Source organism: Bufo gargarizans, chromosome 5 (genome assembly GCF_014858855.1).
Source record: "Bufo gargarizans isolate SCDJY-AF-19 chromosome 5, ASM1485885v1, whole genome shotgun sequence".
NCBI lineage: Eukaryota > Metazoa > Chordata > Amphibia > Anura > Bufonidae > Bufo > Bufo gargarizans.
This window is the reverse complement of record NC_058084.1, coordinates 459,475,251-459,497,020: the sequence shown is the minus strand read 5'-3', so window position 1 is coordinate 459,497,020 and position 21,770 is coordinate 459,475,251. Positions and strand designations below refer to the sequence as shown.

The 21,770-nt window shown below is 48.9% G+C and overlaps 1 protein-coding gene across 2 annotated transcripts in view; it reads right to left on the bottom strand.

Moving 5' to 3' along the window:
• AGR3 (anterior gradient 3, protein disulphide isomerase family member) overlaps positions 1-14,901 on the bottom strand; it is a 42,643-nt gene extending 27,742 nt beyond the window's left edge. The window contains exon 1 of one of the 2 annotated variants that reach the window (XM_044293844.1): positions 14,811-14,901. The gene's annotated coding sequence lies outside the window, so the exon portion shown is untranslated. Of the gene's footprint in view, positions 1-7,514; positions 7,539-14,810 lie in introns of those variants that run through there. The other variant, XM_044293845.1, reaches the window with a different exon arrangement.
• Between the last annotated feature and the right edge of the window lie 6,869 nt (positions 14,902-21,770).

Genomic DNA, 21,770 nt, shown 5'->3' with positions numbered 1-21,770 from the left:
TGAGCAATTCTTCATAGCGATGTCACTCGATTACATATACCGCATATAAGTGTTCCCCCATATAATCGAGCATACTTGCGCTCCGCCCCGTGAGTGTATTACGCTGTACTGTGCGACGGTCACGTCAGGGAGCGCGTCAGAGGACGCGCGTCCGTCTCTGATTGGAGACCTATGCCGGCACACACTCTCGGGGGGACGGGTCTTAGATTATTTATATCCGGCGTGTGTTTGGCCGCACACGGCCATCACAGCGCCGATGCATGCACGCTACAGTGCGGCAGCTTCACCTCATCTGACACTGTGACGAATTATGTTCGCTCCTGATGATACATGATACACACAAGTCATGTTGAAACGCGTAGAGCGATTTGCTGTGTCATTCATCGCTCAATAAATAGGGCAGTTTGAACAAGTGATTATCTATTCACACAGGCTGTCCTACTTTGAGTGCATTTGTGCTCCCCTATAGTAATATATATATATATATATATATATATATATATATATATATATAACAAATCGATTATTATGATAAATATATAAATAAATAAATAAATAAATGAATGAATAGATACTCCATTTATTTATTTATATATTTATCATAATAATCTATTTGTTTGTTATATATATATTACTATAGGGGAGCACAAATCTTGTGTTTCCCCAAACACATGTTTCTCTGTTTTTACTTAATCTTTATTTTAGACTTGATAAAGGGGACCTTAGCACCCCGAAACGCGTTGTCTTACGAATAAATGGAACACTGCTGAACCCAAATATTGCCTTTGATCGGTTGTTTCATGCGCCTTCTGTGGTCCACACGCTCGACCTAAGGTCCAGCGTACTCTTCTTCATACCGTTACCCAAGTGGCAGGGTGGCTCCTGCCCAAGGCGATCGGACGAATCTAGGCTGCACCAACCGTCACCTATCTACACTCGATCAACATTGCAGTTGCGCCCAATTGATGCAACCGCAATAGGTGAGCAAACCATTTCTTTTATTAGAAACCTGATTTGCTGAATTTACTTACCCTATGAGCGCCTTCTCTATCCTATTGGCCATTATCTGCGATACAGGTTACTAGTCAGGCTTTCAGAGTGTCGGATGGTCTATTACTTGATCCCTCTCCGCACTTCTGATTTCCTGTATGCCTGATTTTATCTATACCCCTTTTGACTGAGTTTAATAAAAAGTTTATTATTTTCACATTTAACGTTCTATTAGGCTGAGATTTAACGTGGTATAATGTCTCTTTATGTGTGTCACGGTGCTCCTACCTGGATACCGCTGGACCCCAGGCTTTGGCTCTTAAGCAATAAATAGGAGAAATAATTGAGGGATTTGAAAGAATAACTTGAGCCCAGACCTTGAGATGACGTTCAACAGCAGCTTTACTTGAATCTGCGTTTCTTCTTACAGTTTACAGGCTTTGTCTTGGTCCCAGCAGGCTATAGCATGAAACTGGCAGGCAAACTCAACTCTGTTTCTCTCTGACAGGCTGGCTGTATAATTCAGCTTCTTATGTATGCTCCACTTCTTCTCTGTAGTCTGACTCTAGGTTATGCCAGGGAACTTTTCTCCTGGCTCCTGAGGCTTCAAGCTTAAGCCTCTGTGGCCAGCAGAGCTTAAGGTGCTCTGGCTGGCGTGGGCACATCCAGCGGAGACGTGCCCCTGCACACCCTTCCCCTGTCTAGGGAAGACCTAAACTGGAACTAACTGGTTCCCACCCTTCCTGCAGGAAATAGGACTAGCCCACTTCTCTCCAGAGGGCGGTTAGAATAGAATGGTAAGTTCCATTCTATCTAACTATAGCGCTGCCGTGTTTGCTGCCACCTGCTGGCAAACCAGGCACATTACATGAACAGTTACATAACAACATTATTAGGAATGCACAGTATGGAGGACCTGGAAATAAATGCATAAGATGACATGAGGATAGACCAATAAAGACAGTAGCAGGGTGCAGGATTGGTAACATTACTCTGGGGTGTTTCAAATGGTGATCTGCCAAATTGTTCTATAGTTCTGGATCTATCATGGGAATCAAAATCAATATGACATGGATGGAGAAGTATGAAGATTCAGAACCTTAGACAAATAGTAAGAACCTAGAGCATTAGATGGACACGTGGACGAACCTCCAAAAATAGCTAGAATGCTAAACAAATTTTTGAATGGACCATAATAATCCAGATTTTTACAAAAATTTACTGATGAACTATAAAAGTCCAGATTATCAGATGTAAACAGACCTGGACAATGAGAATCTAGAACCATACTGGAATTTATCCATATACAGCAGAGCCATAAATCTATGCATGAACAGTAAAGATCCAGAGCATTAGATGTGCTGGATAATGAGAATCTAGAACCATACAGTAATTTAGCCATATACAGGAGAGTATCGGATACACACATGGGAGGCCCAGGAAAATGTAGAACTTTACCTTTATTAATGAACCGTACAAATAATCCAGAATCATAAATCTATGCATTAATAGAGATGTCCCGAACTATTCGCCGGCGAACATATGCGATGTTCGGTCCGCCCCCTATACATCATCATTGAGCAAACTTTGACCCTGTACCTCACAGTCAGCAGACACATTCCAGCCAATCAGCAGCAGCCCCTCCCTCCCAGACCCTCCCACCTCCTATCAAAAAGCAAGGACAGCATCCATCTTAGATTCATTCGGAAGCTGCATTCTCAGTGAGAGCAGGGACAGTGCTGCTGCTGCTGCTGATCTAATAGGGAAATCGATAGCTAGGCCAGTGTATTCAGTGTCCACTCCAGTCCTGAAAGACTCATCTGCTGTAAGGACAGCGTCCTGACAGCACCCCAAAAAGCCCTTTTTAGGGCTAGTACATCAGTCTGCTTTTTTTTTTTTTTCTCTGTAATATAATTGCAGTTGCCTGCCAGCGTGTGTGTCAGGCCCACAGCGTGTACTGTGCCCACTACTGCCAGTGCCCAGTGCCACCACTCATATCGGGTGGCACAGTACCTTGCATGTATAGTACCACTAATCGAAAAAAAAATGACAGGCAGAGGCAGGCCACCCCGCAGGGGCCGTTGTGGTCGTGGTGCTGTGATTTCCACTGGCCCTGGAATAATGCCCAGTGTTCAGAGGCCACGTACCCTGAACTCGAAAAGTTCTGAGGACACAGTTGACTGGCTTACACAGGACACCCAATCTTCTACAGCTTCCGCTAAGAACCTTGACGCACCATCCTCCTCCAGCTCAGCTTTGGTCACCACTCTCCCACCCGCCGCCACCACCACCACTACCACCACAGCCACCACAGCCGCTTTACTTGATCCCTCAGAGGAGTTATTTACACATCAGTTGGATGAAATGAGTGATGCGCAACCATTATTGCCAGAGGATGTAGATAACAGGGATATGTCTCAGTCAGGCAGCATTACACACATGGACGTACAGTGTGATGATGATGATGATGATGTTGTACCCGCTGCTGCTTCCTTTGCTGAGGTGTCAGATACAAGTGAAGTGGTTGATGATGACGATGTGTCCGTGGATGTCACGTGGGTGCCCGCTCGAAGAGAAGAAGAAGCGGGGGAAAGTTCAGAAGGGGAGACAGAGAGGAGGAGGAGACGAGTTGGAAGCAGGGGGAGGTCGTCGCAAGGAGCTAGTGGCACAGTCAGACAGCACAAACAAAAAAGAGTGGTAGGACAGCACCACTTACTTGAATTCATTCAAGAGGCTTTGCGGCGGTGCTCGTGACGTCAGGTCCCGGCCTCATAGACCCCACAGATACCAGAAAAAACGAAGAAGGTCACGGCACTCCAAAGGCTATTCAGTGTTTTTATTACACCACAAAATCAGCAGCTGATTTTGTGGTGTAATAAAAACACTGAATAGCCTTTGGAGTGCCGTGACCTTCTTCGTTTTTTCTTTTTCACAGTCAGACAGCATGTATCGGCACCCGGGGTCAGCCAGACAGCACGCCAATCAACGCATGCTGTTGCCACCACCAGAATGCCGTCATTGCAAAGCTCAGCAGTGTGGCATTTATTTTGTGTGTCTGCCTCTGACAACAGCGATGCCCTTTGCAACCTGTGCCAAAAGAAACACCCACCTAGGTACAACTGCTTTGCGAAGGCACATGATCGCACATCACAAACGCCTATGGGATCAACACATGAGTAAAAGCAGCACACAAACTCAAAGCCACCATCCTCCTCCTGGTCCAGCATCTTCAGCCACGCCAACCACTGCTGTCCTCCTTGCCCCCTCTCAACCACCCGCCACTCCGCCTCTCACCTTTAGCAGTTCCATCTCATCTGCCCACAGTCAGGTGTCTGTCAAGGACATGTTTGAGCGTAAGCAGCCAATGTCCCAGAGTCACCCCCTTGCCCGACGTCTGAGGCCTTCAAAAAATTTGTAGATATTGGGACACCGCAGTGGAAGGTACCCAGCCAAATTTTTTTTTCACAAAAAGGCAATCCCCAACCTGTACTCTATTGTGGAAAAGGAAGTCATGGCATCTCTGGCATACAGTGTTGGGGCAAGGGTCCATCTGACCACTGATACCTGGTCTGCAAAGCACGGTCAGGGCAGGTATATCCCCTACACTGCGCATTGGGTCAACCTGCTGACAGCTGCCAAGCATGGAATGCGTGGCTCTGCAGCGGAGTTGGTGACACCGCCACGACTTGCAGGCAGGCCTACTGCCACCTCCTCTACTCCTCCTACTCCATCCTCTTCCATAACCTCCTCGGCTGAGTCCTCTTCTGCTGAGGCGTCTGGCTGCACATCAACTGCACCCCCCCAGCTCCCCAGGGGCTATTCCACATCCCGGATACGACAGTGTCACGCTGTCTTGGGGTTGACTTGCCTGAAAGCAGAGAGCCACACCGGACCAGCACTCCTGTCCGCCCTGAACGCACAGGTGGATCAGTGGCTGACCCCGCACCAACTGGAGATCGGCAAAGTGGTGTGTGACAATAGAAGCAATTTGTTGGCAGCATTGAATTTGGGCAAGTTGTCACATGTGCCGTGCATGGCACATGTGTTGAATCTGATCGTACAACGCTTTGTGTCTAAGTACCCAGGCTTACAGGACGTCCTCAAGCAGGCCAGGAAGGTGTGTGGCCATTTCAGGCGTTCCTACACGGCCATGGCGCACTTTTCAGACATTCAGTGCCGAAACAACATGCCAGTGAGGCGCTTGATTTCCGACAGCCCGACACGTTGGAATTCAACACTCCTAATGTTCGACCGCCTGCTCCAACAAGAAAAAGCCGTCAACGAGTATTTGTATGACCGGGGTGCTAGGACAGCCTCTGCGGAGCTGGGAATTTTTTTGCCACGTTACTGGACGCTCATGCGCAATTCCTGTAGGCTCATGCATCCTTTTGAGGAGGTGACAAACCTAGTCAGTCGCACCGAAGGCACCATCAGCGACCTTATCCCATTTGTTTTCTTCCTGGAGCGTGCCCTGCGAAGAGAGCTGGATCAGGCTGTAGATGAGCGTGAAGAGGAAGAATTGTGGTCACCATCACCACCAGAAACAGCCTTATCAGCATCGCTTGGCGGACCTGCGGCAAGAGGAGTATGAGGAAGAGGAGTGAGAGGAGGAATGTGGCTTTGAGGAGGAGGAAGACCAACCACAGCAGGCATCCCAGGGTGCTCGTTGTCACCTATCTGGTACCCGTGGTGTTGTATGTGGCTGGGGGGAAGAACAGACCGTCAATGACATCAGTGAGGAGGAGGAACGGGAAATGAGTAGCTCGGCATCCAACCTTGTGCAAATGGGGTTTTTCATGCTGTCATGTCTGTTGAGGGACCCTCGTATAAAAAGGATGAAGGAGAACGACCTGTACTGGGTGGCCACACTACTAGACCCCCGGTATAAGCAGAAAGTGGCGGAAATGTTACCAAATTACCGGAAGTCAGAAAGGATGCAGCAGTTCCAATACAAGTTAAAAAGTATGCTTTACACAGCTTATAAAGGGGATGTCACAGCACAACGGGAATCTAACTGGGGAAGAGGTGAAAGTAATCCTCCTCCTACCACGACCATGGCAGCAAGGACAGGACGCTTTACAGATGTGTTGTTGATGGAGGACATGCAGAGCTTTTTAAGTCCTACGCATCGACACAGCCCTTCGGGGTCCACCCTCAGAGAACGACTCGACCGACAGGTAGCAGACTACCTCCCATTAACTGCAGATATCGACACTTTGAGGAGCGATGAACCCCTTGACTACTGGGTGTGCAGGCTTGACCTGTGGCCTGAACTATCCCAGTTTGTGATAGAACTTCTGGCTTGCCCCGCTTCAAGTGTCCTGTCAGAAAGGACCTTCAGTGCAGCAGGAGGCATTGTCACTGGGAAGAGAAGTCGCCTAGGTCAAAAAAGTCTAGATTACCTCACCTTTATTAAGATGAATGAGGCATGGATCCCGAAGGGACTGACAGTGGGGGATACATTTCACTAAAAAAGGCCTGGTGATGAGATGCCTTGGGCTAAAAATGGTCCCCACGCGGCTGTATTTTATCTCTGCATGCCGGATGACTTGCGTGACTTCTCCGACACCAACTAGGGTTCAAGTCGCAATGTTTTAGTGCACTTTCTGTCTGGAAAACATCAATTTTTCCGGCCGCTGCTGAAAACAGCGGCTGCAACAATACCTAATTTTTCAGGCATGTGTACAAGCCTAATTTTTCTGGGCTCTGGTGCTGCACTGTGGCTGCAAAAACCAAACAAAAAAAAAGGCACATACAAGTGTCAATTCCCCTTCATGATCGTTACCTTGTTGTGGTGAAGGGGCTTGCGTATCACAATGAAGCGATCACCTCTATGAGTGTGTTAGCAATGGCAATGTTGGCACACCGCAGATGATAAGGTCGTTGCTTCAGTGTGAACAGACCAAAAGTGATCGGCTGGATAATTTTGCATAGAAAAAACATTAATTTTCTTTGTGATCATCTAAGGTGATCATTAAAGCCTACTAGGCCAACAATGGGCCCACACTGCAGAATCATTGTTTTCTGGGTCACTTAACTGTCACTGAACTACCTCAGCACGACCATAGGCTTTGAAAAACCGCCATCGACTGCAATCTCCCAAACGTGCGCAGGAGCACAGTCATCACTACACCACGATTGACGCATAGAGGAATAAGATTTATGTCATGAGGTTGTCTACAATCTATTCGATACAGGGATTAAACTGATAGGAATAGTACTACTTAACACACCACTCATATCTGGTGGCACAGTACATTGCACGGCGCACGCGCAGTGCCCCAAATTGGAAGTAAGAGGACCAACCAAGCATCTTTTTCCATCTCCCGGTTCCTAAAATCTATTCCATACACCGGCCCCTGATAGGGGACAAAACAGAGATTAAACTGGTAAGAACAGATTTTTTTAATAAAAAAAAAAAAAAGAGGACAGCCTCTGCGGAGCTGGGTATTTTTTGGCCGCGTTACTGAACGCTCATGCACAATGGCTGTAGGCTCATGCGTCCTTTTGCGGAGGTGACAAACCTGGTCAGTCAAACCCAAGGCAACATCATCGACCTCATCCCATTTGCGTTTTTTCTGGAGCATGCCCTGCGAAGAGTGCTAGATCAGGCCGTAGATGAGCATGAAGAGGAAGAGTTGTGGTCACCATCACTACCAGAAGCAGCCTTGTCGTCGTCAATTGCTGGACCTGCGGCAACGCAGAGAGAGGGGTCTGAAGAAGAGGAGTCAGAGGATGAAGGTGGCTTTGAGGAGGTGGAAGACCAACCAGAGCAGACGTCCCAGGGGGCTTGTTGTCACCTTTCGGGGACCCTTGGTGTTGTATGTGGCTGGGTGGAGGAAGAGACCTTCAATGACATCAGTGAGGACAAGGAACGGGACATGGCTAGCTTGGTATCCAACCTTGTGCAAATGGGGAGTTTGCGGTTGTGCAAATTGACTGTTTGCGGTTGTTTGCGGTGCGTTAAACGGGGAGTTTGGTCTGTCAATGTCTGTGAAGCGGGCGTAACCCTTACACTACCTGATCGATACAACATCATACCTGATGTTTTAAAGCACATTATTCCAAACAATTTAGGAATGTTAGGTGATTTATGCCCTTTATGGATTAAAACCCGACTCTGCCCTCCCCTACGTAATTTTCCATGCCACAGTCCAGGTGTAAGTCCCCTTGAAAGAACTTTTCCATCACTATTGTGGCCAGAAAGAGTCCCTGTGGGTTTTAAAATTTGCCTGCCTATTGAAGTCTATGGCGGTTCACCAGGTTCGCCAACATTTGCGGAAATTTGCGTTCGCCGGTCGCGAACGGAAAATTTTATGTTCGCAACATCTCTATGCATTAACAGTAAGAATCCGGAGCAGGGCAAGGTGAATCTAGAACCTTCCACAATGATACAAATCCAGAACCATAATCCAAGGATCACATGGAGAGATCATAAGAATCTAGAACCGCAGACAAATGTATGTCTAATGTGAGATTGAGGGGGGACCAACCAGATACTGTACTGATACATTGTAACAAACTAGCAGAGAGATTTCTACGGCTCTCACTGATGTCTTTAGCTCGCAGAGCATTGTGTAGACAAGTATATAACAGCGGATGCACCTGTAGCAATGCCTACGCCAGAACAGAAACTCTGAATTTTATTACAAGACACGGAGGCTCATATTTGCTTAACTCTTTCTTTACTGAAAAATAGCAGCAAAGACAATTGAAGAAAAAAACCATAAGAATATCCATGGTAACAGCTCCACCCCTTCTACCCCTATATAAGGGACATCACTGGCTGGACACTTCCTCTTTCTTTGCTGCTCCAGCTCAGATAAGTGGTCTAAAATTTATTTCATGATATTTGTCTTATTGATTTCTCCTTTTAGTTTCTGAGGGTACCCCTTTGGGAGATTGTGTTTGGATTATATCCATTACCCCAGTTCCTTTGGGAACAGGGGTCCTAGTGCTATCTTCAGGGCCATTTCCTTATTGTGGACCCTGTCGGTCTGTCTCGCCTTGTAGGGGTTAATTGTACCGCTTGCGGTCCCCTCCGTTTCACCCCTGTGGCACCGGGTCGGTCTCCGGCTGTTCGGTGCCGTTTTTTTCCTTAGCCCTTAGTCATATTTCGGTCATTTTAATTTCCATTGTTCCCTCTCCTTACCTGTGCCTTCCCGCGCTGTTTTCCCGGGCTTCGGCGTCTCAGATCTCGTCGGACGGGATTCTCAGGCGCCATCTTTGATTTTTTCCCCTCAGACGCCAAGATCTCGCGTTTCTGGGCGAGATTCTCGGGCGCCATCTTTCTCCTCCCTGTCTTCTCATTGGTCTCTCTCTGGCAAGGGGAGGAGTCTTACCCCTGCGCTCCTCGTCGGCTCACTGTATCGCAGTGCGCTGTCCGCATCGCTCGTCGGTTCCTGCTCTCTGTGCCAGCGTTTTCTCTTATTATTCTATCTGGTGGGGTGACCTACTCCTCAGGTATATATTGCATAATGTCTATGGTCCCTGTGTCCCCGGCCAGCTCTGTACAGGTGAGACGAACCAGTCAGGTTTCACCTTCCCCCCCTCATAGGGTTAATGATGCCCCTGTTCATGAATTGCAGGCTGCTAATCTCCAGCAGTCTATTTCTGATGCAATAGTTGCTGCTATGGGGACAGTTTCAGAGTCCTTATCACTCACTATATCCCAGGCCCTAAGGGCTCAAACTAACCCCGTTATGCCCCCTCCTGCCTCCAGAACAAATGTGAATGTGGGTTCTGGCCCATCCAATGAATGCGCAGTTAAATCGCGCAAAAGAGCTAATTCACGCCCGGCAGAAAGGGCACGTGCATGGAAGACCGCCCGGTCCTTACCGGAGCAGGTATCTGATTCGGACGCAGAGTCCGTTGAGGAGGCATATGATGATTACCCCCTTTACTCTGGGGATGATAATTTACATGATGTGGCAGTGGATCCTGCTATTGAGGAGGACCCGTCTAAATCAGCGGGGACCGATACAGACCCTTTAGAGTCCGGCAAGGACATTATTCTGGATCCCATGGGCGATCCCCTATTTAATCCGGACCAGTTACACCATCCTAGGTCCTCAGAATGGCTTCCCGCCACTCATGTGGCGCAATACTTGGAAGCAAGGATTCGTACTCCCCTCTCCAAGGAAGCTCGCAGTAAGCTTCGGGCGGAGTGCCCACGTCCCCTGATCCCCCACAAAATTTGTGAGACACCTAGTGTGGACCCAAAAGTGGTGCAATTTCTAGCCAAAACGGGGTTCAACCCGCGTAAAGGCTTAGACTCTGCATTAAAGGCCTGTCAGGATAAATTACTGGATATGACAGGTCCGCTGGCCAAAATTTTTGACCTAGCCGAATCTGCTAAGGCAGCGGGCACCCAGGTAGATCCTGAGGATCTGAGCGGTTGGGCCCAAAGAGCAATTTGCCTAGCTGGCAATGTTAATACTTCAATAGCCATTGAAAGAAGAAAGGCCATTTTAATGAAAATCGAGCCTAAATTGGCAAATTTATCCCTGACTGAATCCGGGAAAGAGGCGCAAGGCCTATTGTTTGGGGACCCCTTCATAAAAGAGTTGGGGAAGTATGTTGGCGCCTTTACGGCCCTTGATAAAGCGCAGAGCTCCATGCGCCGCGTCTTTCAGGCGCGTTTTTCCTCCAGGGCCGGCAATCCTAGGGGCCGATTGTCCGGCCGCTCCAACTTTCAGCCTAAAGGCACGGGCCGTGGCTCCTATACTTATCGACAGTCGCTGCAGGACTCCAGGTACCAACCCACCTTCTTTCCGTCCCGCGGAGGTCCTTCCCGTTCCAGAGGTTTCCGTGGCACTCCGGGCTCAAGGCGCCCATATGGTAAGTCCTCCTTGTGTGCCACCCCTGAGTTCCCAGCAGGTTGGGGGAAGACTCCGTCACTTTTTCCATGTGTGGTCAGGAATCACCTCAGACCAGTGGGTCCTGTCTACGGTCCGGGGTTTTACCATCGAGCTAGTATCCACCCCTCAGGGCCTTCCCGCTGTTTGGGGGGGTCCGACCTCGGACCAGTCGCTCCTGGATTCGGAACTGTCATCCCTTCTATTCAAAGGGGCCATAGAATTGTCTCCCCATCCCTTCTCAGGGGTTTTGAGCAGTATCTTCCTGGTACAAAAGAAAGGCGGCCAGTTTCGGCCGGTCATAAATCTCAAACATCTCAATGTCTTCGTTCGCTACAGGCATTTCAAGATGGAGGGCATCCATCTGCTCCGGGATATGCTTTTGCCGGGAGACTGGTTTGTCAAACTGGATCTGAAGGATGCGTATTTAACGGTCCCAGTAGCTCCTCCATCTCGAGATCTCCTGCAATTCTTATGGAACGGACAAACTTGGCGGTTTACGTGCCTCCCGTTTGGCCTGTCATCCGCCCCGTGGTGCTTTACGAAGATCATGAAGCCGGTAGTGGCTTGGCTCAGGGCGAGAGGGGTGCGTCTAATTATTTATTTGGACGACATCCTGATCATGGCCCAGAAGCCTTCCCTTCTATTGTATCATTTAGAGATGGCCAAGTCCCTGCTTCAGGGGCTGGGTTTTGTTCTCAACTTAGAAAAATCATGTCTGGTCCCGGACACCTCGGTGGAGTTTCTCGGTTTCTCCGTGAACTCTTTGGATCAGTCCCTCAGTCTCCCCTTAGCCAAGGTCAAATCAATACGCAAGGAGATTCGGCATGCTCTCTTGCTTCCTCAGTTATCTCTCCGTCACCTTGCTCGACTGATCGGTCTCCTCACTTCCTCCATTCAGGCGATATTCCCTGCCCCTCTTCATTATCGGGCTCTACAGAGGCTGAAGATTGCTCACCTTCGGGCAGGGGCCTCTTATTCAGACACTCTTGTCTTGGACACGGAGACCAGGGACGAATTGACGTGGTGGATACACAACTTGTCGGTATGGAATGGTCGAGCGATATTCGGTCCTCTTCCAGATCTGGTCATCGAGTCAGATGCCAGTCTGAGGGGGTGGGGAGCACACTGTCAGGGAGTATCCACAGGTGGAGCATGGTCTCCAGAGGAGACTCATCTTCACATCAATGCCCTCGAACTCTTAGCGGGTTCTTTCGCGATCCGCAGCTTTGCCCAGGGGTCCGTACGGGCGTGTATTCGCCTTCGTATGGACAACGTCTCTGCGGTCCGTTATGTGAATTGCCTGGGGGGAACACGGTCCAGGGTTTTGGCCTATCTGGCCAAAGATTTTTGGGAGTTTTGTCTTTCCAGGGGAATTTCGGTGGTGGCGGAGTACATTCCTGGACTCCACAACACATTGGCCGACTGGAGTTCTCGTTGCATTTCGGACTCCAGCGACTGGAGGTTGGATCCGGGGGTCTTCCGAGATATTGTGTCTCTTTGGGGCCCATGTTGCATCGATCTGTTTGCGTCTCGCCTGAACACGCAACTGCCCAGGTACTTCAGTTGGCGTCCGGATCCTCAGGCAGAGGCCGTGGATGCTTTCCTCCAGAACTGGGGGGGTCCGCTCCATTATGCCTTTCCTCCGTTCGCTCTCATCCCTCGGGTACTCGCCCAGGTCCGTCGCCAGATGGCTCAGTTGGTCCTTGTGGTTCCCTTCTGGCAAACACAATCGTGGTTTCCTCAGTTGCTGCATCTTCTTGCGGAGGAGCCTCGACTCCTACCGTCGTTTCCACAGCTTTTGCTCGACCCTTTTGGTCGCCTTCACCCTCTTCTGCTAGACGGCTCTCTACAGCTTCTAGCTTGCCGGGTTTCAGGGGACCCTGGGATTCCTCTGAGTTTTCCACAGCAACCAGACAACTGTTGGAGTCGGCTTGGGCTCCAGGCACTAGGCGAGCCTACCAGGCGGCTTGGGACGTCTGGGTTCGTTGGTGCGATCCACGGGACTTGGATCCCGTTCACGCCCCTGTAGTCGCGGTTCTTCAGTTCCTCACTTCTCTCTTTGAGGCGGGTAAAGCTTACCGTACCCTGAACGTCTACCGCTCGGCGATTTCTGCTAGACATTCCGGTTTTGATGGTTGCCCCGCTGGTCAGCACCCGTTGATCTGTCGTCTGTTGCGGGGGTCTCGATTGTCGCGTCCTCCTAGGCCGCGTTTTTCTACCACTTGGGACGTGGCGACGGTTCTCCGGTTTCTGGAGGGTTGGCCCGTCAATTCATTGCTGTCTCTTCGGCAGTTATCTGCCAAGTTGGTGACCCTTCTTTGTTTAGTATCTTGTAAGCGCGTCTCGGACGTACGAGCTTTAGATATTGACGCACGATATTTTACGCCTCATGGGGTACTGTTCAATATATCCCGTCGCACTAAGACGGGTATCAAGTCGGTTACTTACCCGTCTTTTCCTTCTTCTCTGCAGCTGTGCCCCGTGGCTTGTTTGCGGGAGTACGAGTCTCGCACCGTAGCTTTTCGCTCTCGGGATGCCCCGCAGTTGTTCATCTCTTTTCGTCGCCCTTTTTCCCCGGTTACCAGTGTTACGCTTTCCCGTTGGGTTAAGTGGATCCTTTCCCTCTCTGGTGTTGATACTTCCATTTTCACCGCGCATTCGGTGCGGGGAGCAGCGGCTACTTCTTTGTCGGTGGCTGGTGCCCGTTTGGAGGATGTCATGCGGTTGGCAGATTGGTCCCGAGTCTCTACCTTTCGGGAATTTTATTTCAGGCCAGATCCTCATGTGTTTGCTTCAGTTATTGCCCAGCTTTAAACTTGCAAATATGAGCCTCCGTGTCTTGTAATAAAATTAGAGATTTTCCTAAGTCATGACGTAAAGTCATGATTTTATTAAAGACACGGAGGCGAGTATTTCCCGCCCATTGCTGTTTCACCCTCCCTGCTGGGTTTTTAGAGTCTTTATACTGTTCCATATTATTTATCTGTCTGTTACGGCATGTGAAGTACTTGGGCTGTTGTGCTTGTTCGGAAGCCATGCAGTTGGGTGAGTTGCTGCCATGATGTTTGTTTTTCTTCCCTCCAGGTTGATGCACTTTGATCATCCATCGTCTGATGTTCACCTTCCAGAGGTTCTGTTTGACTGTTCTACGGCTGCTGTTCCGGTTGTTGCTGTCCGTTCCAGAGTCCAGTTTTCGCCGTTGAAGACTGCAAAGAAAGAGGAAGTGTCCAGCCAGTGATGTCCCTTATATAGGGGTAGAAGGGGTGGAGCTGTTACCATGGATATTCTTATGGTTTTTTTCTTCAATTGTCTTTGCTGCTATTTTTCAGTAAAGAAAGAGTTAAGCAAATACTCGCCTCCGTGTCTTTAATAAAATCATGACTTTACGTCATGACTTAGGAAAATCTCTAATTTTAATCTGTTACGTTCCTTTAAGGCCTTATGCACACGACCGTTGTTCTGGTCCGCATCCGAGCCGCAGTTTTTGCTGATCGGGTGCGGACCCATTCACTTCAATGTGGCCACAAAAGATACGGACAGCACTCCGTATGCTGTCCGCATCTGTTGCTCCGTTCCGTGGTCCCGCAAAAAAAATATAACATGTCCTATTCTTGGCCGTTTTGCGGACAAGAATAGGCATTTCTACAATGGGCCGCCTGTTCCGTTCGGCAAATTGAGGAAGGCACACGGGCGGCTTCCGTGTTTTGTGGATCCGCAATTTGCGGACCGCAAAAAACAGAACGGTCGTGTGCATGAGGCCTAAGAACCCGTAACCCCTGCCCCAATGTCAGTCGAGTAGGTGTCAAACCTTTCCTCCTAAAGTCGACTTTACAATTCAGAACTACAAATCCCAGCAGGTAAACAGACTGCAGTTACAATGTTTCCTTATACAGAAGGACGATCCCTTCCAGAAAGAATTTTTGCAAATAAGAAAATCACAACGGAAGAATGCGGACTCACCTTCAGGCGTGCCTCTGCTGATACGTGCACTGCCTGATCCCTCGCCGAGCGAAGGTTGTTTTATAGCTGCACATTGAACAGGTGACCTGTGCCTCCGAGTAACTATAGCAACAAGGGAATAAATACCGGTCAAAAAAAATAAAAAATATTATTTTCTTCTTGTTGGTTCCCATGAGTCCAGGGACTGTATAGCAATAAATTAGGAAGCGGCTAAAAAGGATCTTATGTGGACGGGACTAGGTCAGATCCAGAGAAAAGTAATCTAGAAGGGGTGAAAGGAAAGTACAAAAAAGGAGCTGTACATACATCCCGTGTCTGTGGTGATTACAGTAGTTATATTCTACATACAGTGCCTTGAAAAAGTATTCACACCCCTTCAACTTTTCCACATTTGTTCATGTTACATCCACAAACTTAAATGTATTTCATTGGGGTTTTATGTGATAAACCAACATAAAGTGTCAATGAATTCAAAGTGTTTAATAAATAAAAATCTGGAAAGTGTGACGTGCATTTGTATTCAGCCCCCTGTACTCTGATACCCCTAAATAAAATGCAGTGTGACCAAGTCTTCAGGTCACCTAATTAGTACATAGAGTCCACCTGTGTGTAATGTATTCTCAGTATAACTCCAGCTGTTCTGTGAAGTCCTCAGAGGGTTGTTAAAGAACATTAGTGATTAAACAGCACCATGAAAACCAAGGAACACATCAAACAGGTCAGGGATAAAGTTGTGGAGAAGTGTAAAGCAAGGGTTAGGTTATAAAAATATCCCAAGCTCCGAACATCTCACGGAGCACTGTTCAATCCATCATCCGAAAATGGAAGGAGTATGGCACAACTACAGACCTTCCAAGATATGTCCGGCCACCTAAACTGACAGCCCAGGCAAGTAGAGAACTAATTAGAGAAGCAGCTATGAGGCCCACGGTGACTTTGGAGGAGCTGCAGCGATCCACAGCTCAGGTGGGAGAATCTGTCCACAGGACAACTGTTAGTCGTGTTCTCCACAAATCTGGCTTTTATAGAAGAGTGGCAGGAAGAAAGCCATTTTTGAAAGCAAACCATAAGAAGTCCTGTTTGCACTCTGTCACAAGCCATGTAGAGGACACAGGAAACATGTGGAAGAAGGTGCTCTGCTCAGGTGAAACCAAAGCTGAACTTTTTGGCCTAAATGCAAAACTCAATGTGGGACAGAAAATGAACCCTGCACATCGACCTGAACAGACCATCCCTACCGTGACACATGGTGGTGGCCGCATCATGCTGGGGGGACAGGGAAGCTGGTCAGAGGAGATGTGAAGATGGATGGAGCTAAATACAGGGCAATCCTGGGGGAAAACCTGGTAGAGGCTGCAAAAGACTTGAGACTGGGACGGAGGTTCACCTTCCAGCAGGACAATGACCCTCAACATCCATCCAGAGCTACAATGGAAGGGTTTACATCAAAAGTATCTTCATGTGTTAGAACGGCCCAGTCACAGTCCAGACCTAAATCCCATTGAGAATCTGTGACAAGACTTGAGAATTGCTGTATATACAAATGAAGAGAAAGGAGCTGATATCTGTGGCACTGGGGTTGTTAGTACATCAGTAATATACTCACTTGGCTAACTGTAGATATGCTATTTAATTTATTTATTAATGATATTGAGGATGGGATTAATAGCACCATTTATATTTTTGCAGATGACACTAAGCTGTGTAGTACTGTACGGTCTATGGAAGATGTCCATATACTACAAGCTGACGTGAACACTGAGTGATTGGGAATCAATTTGGCAAATGAGGTTCAATGTGGACAAATGTAAAGTTCTGCATCTTGGTAGTAATAATCTCTGTGCTTCATATGTCCTAGGGGAGGTAACACTGGGAGAGTCACTTATAGAGAAGGATTTGGGTGTCCTTGTGGATCATAGATTAAAAAACGGCACACAATGTCAATCAGCTGCTTCTAAGGCCACCAGGATATTGTCATGCATTAAACGAGGCATGGACTCGCGGGGCAGGGATGTAATTCTACCACTTTACAAAGCGCTGGTGCGGCCTCATCTGGGGTATGCAGTTCAGTTCTGAGCACCAGTCCATAGAAAGCATGCCCTGGAGCTGGAGAGAGTACAGAGGAGAGCGACTAAACTGATAAGGGGCATGGAGGGTCTGAGTTATGAAGAAAGATTAAAAGAATTGAATTTATTTAGTCTTGAGAAGAGACATCTAAGGGGGGACATGATTAACCGGTACAGGTATATAAATGAGCCATACAAAAAATAAGGTGAAAGACTGTTCTATGTAAAATGTCCTCAAAAGACAAGGGGGCACTGCCTCCGACGGGAGAGGAAAAAGTTTAGTCTTCAGAAGCGTCAAAGCTTCTTTACTGTAAGATCTGTGAATCCGGGGAATAGACTTCCTCAGGACGTGGTCACAGCAGGAGCAGTGGACGGGTTTATAAAGGGTTTAGACGAATTCTTAAAAGTAAAAAACATTAATGCTTATGAAAACGTGTAGAAATCTGAGTCTCACTTCCTTCTGGGATTCGTGTCCCCATCTATCCTTGTTTGAACTTGATGGACTTATGTCTTTTTTCAACCGTATTAACTATGTATCTATGTAATTTCAGCCTCTATAGATATTCAAAGCTGATAGAGACAAACCCCAAAAGAGTGCAGCTGTAAGTGCAGTGAAAGGTGGTCCTACATAACATTGACTCAGGGGGGACTGAATACAAATGCACGTCACACTGCCCAGATTTTTATTTATTTTGAAAGCCATGTATCATTTTCTTTTCACTTCACACATACTTGTTACTTTGTTTTGGTCTATCACATAAAATGCCAATAAAATAAATTATTGCAGATGTAGACCACAAATAGCAGTCCGCGGATGCAAACCCATTCACTTAAATATTTTTTGAAGGCACTGCAGAAGAATTTTATAACAAGACACGGAGGCTCATATTGCATTAACTCTCTTTACTGTCCACCATAGCAGCAAAGAATGAACAGTACAATCATGAAGAAAAAACCATAGCAACCGGTCCCACCCCCACATTCCAGTATATAAGGGAACAACCCTCTGGAATCCTCCTCTTTCTTTGCTGCTACTATAGCAGATAAGTACCTAGGTTCCTCAGCTGTTAATTGTGATATATATATGTACAGTTGGGGGTTTTTATTCTCACTTCTGTGTTATGGTTTTTTCTCCTTAATGTATTCCGTTTATGTGTATGGTTTGTTCTCTTAGCCCTTATTTGAGTTTGGTGAGCTTTTTAGGGTTTTTCCCCTTCTGGGGTTATCCTTTCCCCCTTTAGACCCCTTTTTGTTCTCCTCTTGCCGCTCGTCGGCGTTTTTTCCCCCGGCAGTTCGTTCGCGCGCCTCCTCTGTGTGTCTCTTTTACACACACCCTTCCCTACTCTCACCTCTGTTAGCTCCGTGGCATTGCGCTCCTCCGCTCGGCCATTTTCTTATCCCGTCTCGTTGCGCCCGTAGTCTCGCGAGAGCGAGATTTCGGGCGCCATCTTGGTTTCCCTCGTTTAGCCGCGATCTTGCGGCAGTGTCCTCTCCCCTGATTGGCTATCTCGCGGGAGTTGCGGCGCATTCTCAGTTCCCCTCACGCTGGTCCTGTCGGTACCGTCGCCATCTTCTCTGCCGCACGATTCTCCTCACCATTCGCCTGTTTGTGCTCCGGTGAGTTATTTCTTCCCCATTTTTGCCTGCATCTTATCCTTCTCCATCGCCTGTATCTAGTTCGTTTTTCTCTTTTCTTCACAGGTTTTTCCTCTTGCCACTTACTGAGGTCTGGGGTGACTTACTCCTGCCACAGTTCTAGTCCTATCATGTCTTCTCCAGCCCAGATTAACCTTCCAGCCTCCCAGGTGCCCCCAAATATAGATAGTGCAACGGATGCTGCCCATCCTACTGTGCAGAATACTACCCTGCATCAATCTATTTCTCATGCGATTCTCGCAGCCATGGGACCCATGTCCTCTGCCTTAACACAGTCCATATCTCAGGCCATCTGTGCGCAGGCTAGCATGTCAGCACCAAATGTGGGGACCCCCTCAGCCTCCAGAACACCTCAGAATGATGGTTTAACTCCATCCCAAGGTAACGCGGTTGTCCCGCGGAAAAGAGCCTGTCCACGCCAGGCAGAACGCTCTCGTGCGTGGAAGTCGGCCAGGACCCTGCCTGAGCCAGAGTCTGATTCCGAGAGGGAATCCCTTGAGGAGGCATTTGACGAGTCGGCATATGACTCACACGGAGAATTGGCCGATGTCAGGGTAGTCCAGTCGCCTTTAGGGGCTTTATCGGCTTCAGCTACTCCGTTAGAGGAGCAGACTGTTCAGGGGGACCTACTGATGGATACTTTAGGAGAACCTCTCTTTAACCCCGAGGAGCTCCATCATCCCCGTTCCGCTGAGTGGCATCCTGCAACTCACGTGGCACAGTATTTGGAGTCCAAGATACGTGCTCCTTTAACCAAGGAGTCTCGTAATAAATTACGTGCGGAATGCCCACGACCTTTAATCCCACATAAGGTGTGCGAGACGCCCACAGTGGATCCCAAAATGGTCCAATTTCTCGCCAAGACAGGGTTTAACCCAAAAAAGGGATTGGATTCGGCCCTTAGGGCCGTCCAAGATAAACTCCTGGACCTTACTGGCCCACTTACAAGGATCTTTGATATGGCGGAATCCGCCAAAGCCGAAGGCAGGCAGGTAGATCCAGTGGAGTTAGGAGGCTGGATCCAGAGGGCAATTTGTTTGACGGGAAATGTCAACACTTCCCTGGCCATAGAGAGACGCAAGGCCATATTGATGAAAATAGAGCCTAAGCTTTCCAATCTGGCTCTCTCTGAAGCGGGCAAAGAGGCCCAGGGCCTATTATTCGGAGAATCCTTTATTAAGGAATTAGGGAAGTATGTCGGCGCGTTTACGGCGTTAGACAAAGCCCAAACTTCCATGCGGAAAGTCTTTACCCATCGTTTTTCTGGACGGGCCGGCAGCTCCAGGGGCCGTCTGGCCGGCCGTTCCAACTTCCACTCCCGCGGCGCGGGAAGAGGCTCCTATAATAACCGGTCCTCCATTCAGGATCAGCGGTACCAGCCGTCGTTTTTCCCGTCCAGAGGCTTCCAGGGACGATCTAGAGGATTCCGTGGAGCTCCCAACTCCAGACGACCAGTGGGTAAGTCCCGATCTTCTACTTCTGTTGCTTCTTTGACAAATGTTGTTGGGGGCAGACTCCGTTTCTTTTTCCAAGCTTGGTTAAAGATTACCTCAGACCCCTGGGTCCTGGATACCGTCAGGGGTTTTGTGATAGAACTAACAGATGTTCCGTCGCGCCTGCCTCCTCCCCCCCCAGTTCGTTTGTCCAGGCCGACCTTTCATCAGCTCCATACAGAGCTGACGGTATTGTCCCGCAAGGGAGCGATAGAGCGCACGACTACACTCTCCGGAGGGATTGTCAGCAACGTCTTCCTGGTGCAAAAGAAAGGGGGTCAGATGCGCCCCGTCATCAATTTGAGACCACTGAACTCTATCGTAAGGTATCGTCACTTCAAGATGGAGGGCATCCATCTGCTACGAGACATGCTGTTGCCCGGCGACTTGATGGTCAAATTAGACCTCAAAGACGCATACCTGACTGTCCCGATATCTCCGGTTTCCAGGGACCTGCTCCGCTTCAAGTGGGGAGAGGAGATGTGGCGGTTTACTTGCCTACCTTTCGGCCTATCCTCTGCCCCGTGGTGTTTCACCAAGGTGATGAAACCGGTGGTGGCCTGGCTCCGCAGCAGAGGAGTCCGCATGATAGTCTATTTAGACGACATTCTCATCATGGCCCAATGTCGCTCTATGCTTCGCAGGCACCTCTCCATGGCTGTCACCCTTCTGTCAGATCTGGGATTCATCGTCAATCAGGAGAAGTCCTGCCTGATTCCCTCCACTTCAATGGAGTTCCTGGGGTTCAGAGTAGATTCGGTTGCCCTTACGCTCAGCTTGCCCCTCACCAAAGTGCGCAGCATCCGCAAGGAGCTTCGCCATGCCTTGCTTCGTCCATTTTTGTCCCTTCGCCATCTGGCTCGGTTGATTGGCCTTCTAGCCTCCTCCATCCAAGCGGTGTTCCCTGCCCCCTTGCATTATCGGGCCCTTCAACGGCTCAAGATCGCCCACCTTCATGCGGGTGCCTCCTATGCCGACACCATTTCCTTAGACAGGGAAACGAAGGACGAATTGCGGTGGTGGATCCAGAATCTCTCGATCTGGAACGGCAAGGCGATCTTTGGGCCTCAGCCCGACCTGATCATAGAATCAGACGCCAGCCTACACGGTTGGGGGGCACACTGCAATGGGGTGTCCACAGGGGGTCCTTGGTCTCCAGAGGAGTCCCGCCTCCATATCAATGGCCTGGAGTTGTTGGCGGGTTCGCTAGCGATTCGCAGTTTCGCCAACGGCGTTGTCACTACTTGTATCAGACTGCGGATGGACAACGTCTCCGCGGTTCGATATGTCAACGGTATGGGCGGGACACGCTCCTCAGTATTAACCTACCTGGCGAAGGATTTCTGGGAATTCAGGGGCATTATGGTGGTGGCGGAGCACCTTCCGGGTCTCCACAACGTGTTGGCGGACTGGAGTTCGCATTACATTCGGGATTCCAGCGATTGGAAGTTGGATGGAACGGTGTTCCAGGCTTTGTCATCTCGTTGGGGTCTTCCATCTGTAGATCTGTTTGCCTCCAGGTTGAACGCTCAGGTTCCCAAATTCTTCAGTTGGCGGCCGGACCCTCTCGCAGAGGCAGTGGACGCGTTCCTGCAGTCTTGGGAGGGGGCTCTAATGTATGCTTTCCCTCCATTTGCCCTCATTCCACGAGTGCTGCTTCAAATACGGCGTCAGTCTGCGGAGGTGATCCTGGTACTTCCCCTGCGGAGGTCTCAGTCTTGGTTCCCTCAACTGTTGGACCTGCT